The sequence below is a fragment of the Rhagoletis pomonella genome, unplaced genomic scaffold, assembly GCF_013731165.1.
Source record: "Rhagoletis pomonella isolate Grant_MI unplaced genomic scaffold, Rhpom_1.0 Rhpom_scaffold_00013, whole genome shotgun sequence".
NCBI classification, from domain to species: Eukaryota; Metazoa; Arthropoda; class Insecta; order Diptera; family Tephritidae; genus Rhagoletis; species Rhagoletis pomonella.
The window spans coordinates 10620659-10628315 of NW_023458567.1; positions in this window are offsets into that span (position 1 = coordinate 10620659).

Sequence of the window (7657 nt, forward strand, 5' to 3'; positions counted from 1 at the left end):
TAAAGCTATGATGCCGAATATATGTAAGTTTTGTCGTTTGTAGGTCATAACAATAACATAGAAAATAGTCATTATTAAAACGCTTAACGTTAAATTCAGCGGCATACTTTTAGGCACAGTAGTTAAATAAGTTGTTATGCTATGAGTTTTTGTCGTTAGAGTTTTTCCCCACACAGGAAAGCGTCCGCCTAAGACGCAATTCGCTAGCATGCCCTAATTTAGCATTAAACTCTTTCCTTTCAAGGACGAGACACTTTTTATGAGGCTCCTCATACGAGAGCTCTAATTTTTGTAACGAATTTGATAATATGCAGCCATTGAGGCACAGAACGAACATTTTCTGAAAACCCCTTCGAAATCAGAGATGCTTCTGTTCACAAGGAATAGGAAAATTCTAAATACTCGGCTTGAAATATTTGGGAATCCGACTGTATCCAAAACTTTGCCGAACAAAATCCGATATCAATGCAAATGAATGCCTCATCAAGCTTACTCTTCCATGTGGGACACCATGCTTGAAAAACAACTGAGAAAGCTAAATATCAAGCGATAAGTATGACACTCCAAAAACCACAATGGAGATCCTACTTTGTCTTCTTCCTCTCACACCGGTTGCAGTTGATGAGGTGCTTAAAGCAGCATGTCGGTGGAATGTTTAGCTCAGAAGGTATCTCACGCTCAGTGCTGAGGAGAGATGTGATGCCAAAATGTCTCTTATTAACAGCCGGCCAGAAAGGGAAGAAAACTTTTATACTCAACTTTCCGAGCTAATCTTTTGCAGGAAGTTTACGTGTGTCATCTCTCACTGGACCGACTGCTACGCTGATGGTAGGGTTGACAAACCTTGCACGACTATTACTCTTACTAAGGATGATCTTTTTCAAAACGGCAGTTATATAGCTCTCGATCGCCATTGGTGTCAAATATTACTGCTTCTCCGCCCACAGCTGTGGCTGTCGCAGAACTGCTAAAAACACAAACGGGCTGTGGGTTATTTAGCCACTCGGAGGTTTGCCATTGCCTGCCGACGGGCGACCGCGTTTGGAAAAAACGTTTTATTTTCTTTTATTTTCGATGATAGGCGGCAACTGGGCTCGATCCCAAGCCCTGCGGAATGGTAGTGCGCACATCTAACCACTACACCAGTGCGGCCGTGGAAGCATTACTCTTGGCATAATTTGAAAATAATCGAAAATTAATTCTCGTGAACGAACTAGAAATGAACGCAGAGCAAAATATGCAATCTTGATACGGCCCATTCCGACATTCAATTTTTATGTCTGGAACCCGCCCATTCTGACGTATTTCAGATATGTGCCACGGGTCCTATAGGTCCCGATATCTATCACTAAATAAAATTCACAAGGCTTTAAAAATTTCTTTAAAGACCTTCCCGATACCGTACATCCCGGCCATTTCAAAAATTGTCCCAGAATTGTCTCTAAAATTTTTGTAAGTGACTCCGGTTAAAGTGAAATGTAGCTATAAAATTACAAGACTGCGTTCCATTTAATGTGTGAAAAAGCAGCTTTTTTATTCTCTCAGTAACAAGAAAAAACCGGTGGAGGCCTCTCCCACTTTGAATAAGGTTTCTCACCATGTCTAGGACTATTCTATGGCAAGTTCCTCCACGGTTTTTGCTTTTTATTGTACAGACGAACTAAACTGCATTTGTTTGGTTTTTGTCTAGCCAACTTTGTACAATCGCACAAGAAGTGTATTGAGAACGTCGTCGGTTATCACCGTTTAAACCCGGCGAGAAACCTGATGTCAGCCCTGTTTAGGAAATGCCGGTCTTTTCTTGCAAAAAGATACTTAAAAAGCCGTGTCTGTATGAGGCCCCCTACCTCTATCCAGTACTTACGACGTTCTTTCTGAATTAACCAATTAAGTAGTTATGGATTCGTTCCCACAAGCGCAGATGCTATAAATAGCTATATGGAGTCTGATGCTATCCGCGAGGATATCTATCGGCTAAAGTCGTCCAAACTATACTTTTTTAATTGTCGTAATACATCAGGCTGAAGTGAACGACTATAAAATAAAGGAGGACTAAGAAAATAATCAGACCACATTATTCCTTACTTAGAAGTTAAAAATAATAGTAGTCTATGGGGGTGACTGGAGATGGCACAAGGCATTCCGATGTGTCAGAAGGAGACATATACATGTAGGAAGGAATTCCTACCGGATGATGTTTTTTCAGATATCTAACATATCAGATATCTTTCATAGGAAATCAATGGCATTCGACGACGGTGTAGTTTCAATTATTGAATAATACACAACTTGATTCAGTAACGATTTATAAACGAATGAAAAATTTTATTCAGCGTTCAATATACATACAAAACAAAATCTTTGAAAACATATTTTAAAAATTAACAAGTGTTTAAAAACACAGTATAAGTTCACTACAACGGCATCAATAAACAACCTCTTATTGGTTCAGGGAACGTTAATGGCAAAAGTCAGTACCTCTTTTGATTAAACCGGATCAGTGGCACTGCATCTCGAACTCAAACTGTCAAAGCGAAAATACACATACATCGGATCTTCGCTTTCGTCGCATTAGCAAATTAATGTTCTTTTACCCACTGTAAAGTTTATACCAGGACATAACCCTCACTAAATGGGGTATCTCTTATTTTTTCAAATATGCTGACAATCAGCAGTTTCTCTATGATGATAAGCGGAAGCTACACAATTTTTGGGTTTATCTTTAATAAAACCGCTTTGTATTAACACACATACTTGTATTTCAGTACACACATACATAAATGAGGGTTTTAGCTCTTAAATGTTATGTTTACATATGTAAATTTGAACTATCTCTGCCATCTTTTAAATACTTGGGTGCAATAAAAAACAGCAGCAAAAATAAACTATAATGGAGTGAGTGACAAAATATGGCTAAAGTTTTAATGAAATAATGCGGCGTAAAGTGTAGGCAGGTAAAATAAAATAATCTGTCTGCATAACATATGGTGAACTACTGAGTCGATATAAAGGACCTGTAGGAAAAATATGCCAAACGAATAAAATCATATACCTGTAAATTAGTAAGGTATTTCACTATAGCTTTTTTATATGGCATGTATGTAGTACATACCAATTTACTTAAAATTAACAAAGAAAAAGTTTTTATAATTCATATTTTATACATTTTTTTAACAACCACCTAAGAATGTCTCACTGAGTCTTTTTCACCATCAAAAAAATTTTAAATTTTCTCTGTTCCCAACATTTATTTTAGCTGGCCATTTTCGTATGTCTGTATGTACGAGCATTTGTGTATGAGGCATATGCGCCTAAATACCCATATACAATGCACATCGTTAACACGAACAACGAACTAAATACAAACTGACTCGCCGTCACTTGAACGTCCGTTTGCGGGTCATGACCAATGCACAAATACAAAAAGCGCAACACAGACAAGCGCTCATCACACATCCAAAGCAATAATTATAAATACACCTTGCAGTGAAAAAACAAAGCAGTCGGGAAAAATACCAGGTCCTTAACTAGTATGAGCTTAACAACTTATGCGACATTTGGTTTTGAATTGCTATTAATTGCTTTTCTTACAAGGGTTCCAATCCGCTTAGAGGTGGTTGAGATTTTTCAAACTAAATCAACGTAAGTTAATATAATTATTTCAATTTAAATAAAAATTACTAGTTTGATAATCTAATTGCATTTGAGAAAAAAACATACGTTTGTAAAGAAATGCTTGTGCCTTAAAAATTTAATGAAACTAAAAAAAAAATTCTTTAAAAAATTTAATTTAAAAATTACAGTAATAAAATTAAATTAAAAATTGCATAAAGAAATAATAAAATTGCCTGAGGTTTGAACTCTGATCTCTCGAATGACGCGCCAAAGCTTTGCCCTTTTGGCCATTGCGACTGGCATACTTATGCCTTTCACGGTGGATGAATGAGCAGACTATTCCATCAATTGGTATGATGCTACTAGTATTTATACTAGTCGACGCTCGTTGGACATCGCCATGTTAAAAATAGTATTAAAAAAGGATAGAACGTGAACTAGTTTGGCTGAAACTCAAACTGGTAGCTTTCTAGTTCACAACTAGTAGTTTTCCCTGCAGGGTACACACACGCATACTTAGTCGCACGCATACACTTGCATACATATTTTTGCATGTATATATTAGTTAAATCGCTTAGTCAGCCGCTCAAAGCAACGTTTACTCACTCTTCGAACTAAATTTGTCGTCTAAACACAAAATTAGTCCTTTGGGCGTAAATTTTTAAATGTCTTCCTTTGTTGATTTTGTTGTAGCCTTTGGTTGCTGTTTGTTGTGGTTGGCGCTTTTGTTTGTTCAAAGTGTGCACAGAATTTATTTTAAGCTGACGCTTGGGTGTAATTTTGGGTGACTTTTTTCAAAACTTTGGGCATTTTTTGGAATTTAAAAATTTTACATTTGTTTGATATTTGTATGTTTACTAGTACATAGTAGAAAAAGTGCGTTGGGAAATATTTAAATTTAAAATTTTGTTTATCTGCTTTATTATTTTAAGTTTGTAATTATGTTTAATTTTTAGTTTATTTTGACATACGCAGATGTAAAATAATTAATTTTGAAAGAGATATTAATTTTTAAAAACCTATTTTTAATTAGTTTTATGAACAAAAATTGAAATCAATGTGTAACCAAAATACTCTAATTAAATTTTTTTTAATTTGGTATTTTTTGTTTATCTTTTAGCAAAAACATTTTAATAAAAAAATATAAACGTAAATTTTTCGTATGAAATTTTCAAGCAGGGGTAACCAAAAACAAATTTTGCTTATATTAAGTTTCACCTGCGTGCAATGAAAGCCTGCAATAAATTTTTAATCAACTTTCCGATCGCTAGGTGGCGCAGGTGTCGAGATATTTAGAAAATCCTTATTTATAGTCCGATTTGGATTGTATATTAGTTCATTAATAAGGACCAAACAAGTTTTCCTGCTAGGTGGCCCAAGAGCCGACATACTGGAAAATCCGTATACATATATGGATCAATTTTTCCTTTTGTATCAAGACTAATAAAAACTTTTCTTAAATGTTTTTGAATAACTTAGTATCGATTAAGTTTTTCTGAAAATAATAAACTTAAATTGGAAAACGTTGGTTAAAAATATTTTGATGTCAAAATTTGTTACCAAAAAAGTTTTTAATTTTACATCTGACAAAAAAAATATTTTTAATCAAGAAAGCAATATTTCTTCAACACCAAATAACTTTTGATTTGAGTTGGTTTTCAATTCCAACATTTAAAAATTTTTTTAATTTAACATAGCAAAACTTTTCAACGAAAATGTGTCTATAAGATAACATAAAATAATAATAAATATAATAATAATAAATAATAAAAAATAAAATAGGTTTGAAGAACTTTATAAAGTGACATTTTCATACAAATCTTCGATTTGTAAAGCAGGTAAAATCTTCTTTATTTTTATGAATTTGGGTGTTAAATTTTAACAGTCTGATAAATTTAAAATTTATTGGTGAAACCGGACATTAAAGCAGTTTTCTCAAATAGCTTTTAAAATTTATCTGCCCTTTAAACGCAAATTTTGCTCTGAAAAAAATGTGTGAATCGCAATTAAATTTCAACAGCTACTCGTCTTTCTCAAGTAAAAGACGAAAATATTGATTTCACAAAAATCACTATTTAAATAATGGCTAATACTAATACATTTTGCGGGCAATTTTAATTACAAAGAAATATTTTTAAAAGGACTTTTACTTTTTTAAAACCAAAATTCACCATTTAAAAAACTTAGCATCGAAAAAAAATATTTTCCCCTAAATACTAAATACCTACTTTGAAATAAAAAATATATACATACATATATAAAAAAAAACTAGTTTTGATATTATGAAATTTTGGAGTTATAAAAATTGTTAACTCACAAATTTTTATATTTTAAAAACTACATATTAGCAGGTGAAAAAGGCCTTCATAAAAATTTTACTGTACGAAAACATTGCTTGTTTAAAGTTTTCAATTTCTAAATAAAATCAATTTTGTTTTTTAAACAAAAAATATATTTCAATGAAAATATTTTCTGAAGACCTCACGCTGATTTAAGCATCTACATATATACTAACTTAAAAAATTAGAGAAAAACAAAAATTAAAAATTTATTTTTTTTTTTGTAATATGTAGCTATAAAAGTTAAATTAAAAAAAAAAATTGTATATCTAAAGAAAATCATTTTCTATAATTATTTTCTAAACGTTTACTACTTTTCCTAATTTATAATTGCCTTAATTTTTCACCTCTCGGCAACCTGTCACCTAAAAATTAATTTTGCTATCACCAAAAAAATATATTTAAATAAAATTATTGCTGAAACTTATTTCACTTAAAATTTTTTTCTGAAAACCGTACGCCTACTTAAACAAAAAAAAATATTTTTAATGGGTGCATAAATTTTTAATTAGAGAAAATATAAAAATAAAGAAATAAAAATTTTTTCAGTATGTAGTAGTTAAAAATATTAAATAAAAGAATTTTAGTAAATTTATATTTGTTAACTAAACTTTTCTTAATTTACAATTTTTTCGCCACTCTGGGCAAACTGTCACCCAACTATCAGCCCGTAAATAACACTCTGAACGTCGTCCCTTTTCTTGTTTAGTTTTCGTCGTTTATCACATACACACTCTTACACACACATACACTGTTTCTTTCGTGCATTCCTAATTATGTAATCAGCTGTTTTTGACCTTCGACGTCAGGCTAACGACTTGCAAGAGTGGGGACAAAACTACTTATGCACGTATGCATGGATGTCGGTGAATGTGTTATAAGTGGAGTGTAAGTAAACAAAAACAACACTCAAGTACACTAAAGAAACATACAACAGCAACAATAAAAACAACATAAGAACAATAAGAAAGAGCAACATGAGTGAGGGAGTGCGCCAGCGCCATAACATAACAGAGACGATACAACAAATTAACAACAATGGCTAAAATACTGCTTAAGTTTGTAGTAGTTATTGTTGTTGTTGCTGCTATGTTTGCTGCCATTTTTTGGTGTTTTTGTAAGTTGACGAATTTTCGAGCACAAAAAACGACTTGTATTTACAAATGTTAAGTGCATGAAGACGCCCATTTTGTCGTAATTTGTTGCTCGACCGCTTTCTTGCGCCTGCTTGAGCTCTCTCTGTTTTTTCTTCAAAGCATATTTGCATTCACTGAAAGTCTTGTCATTGCACTGCCTTGAGCCAGTTTGCTTTTTTTGCCGCAACGCTGACTTTTAATTTCTTAACGATTTATTGAATTTCTGAAGGAAAAATTACTTTTTATACGAAAGACAAAATCGTACCCGCACTTGAAGGCACAATGAATTCTGAAGTAGGTCGAGTGCTGTGAAAACATTTAGCTCGGGTTAAAGCGCATTAGAGAGGTCTCAATGAGTGCATAATAAAGTTCGTTTAGATTTGGTTAGGATAGACTATGATAGTTCGTTTCATACAATACATTATGGTGCGTTTTGCCGGGTCCGTATCCATGAATCTTCACAATGCGCTCCTAAACAACTTGCCTCTCAAAAAGATCCGAAAGTTTGGACTTCCTTTTTTTTGCTTGCAAAGGAGCTTCCTGGTTGGATAGTTGTGTGAGGGCGCT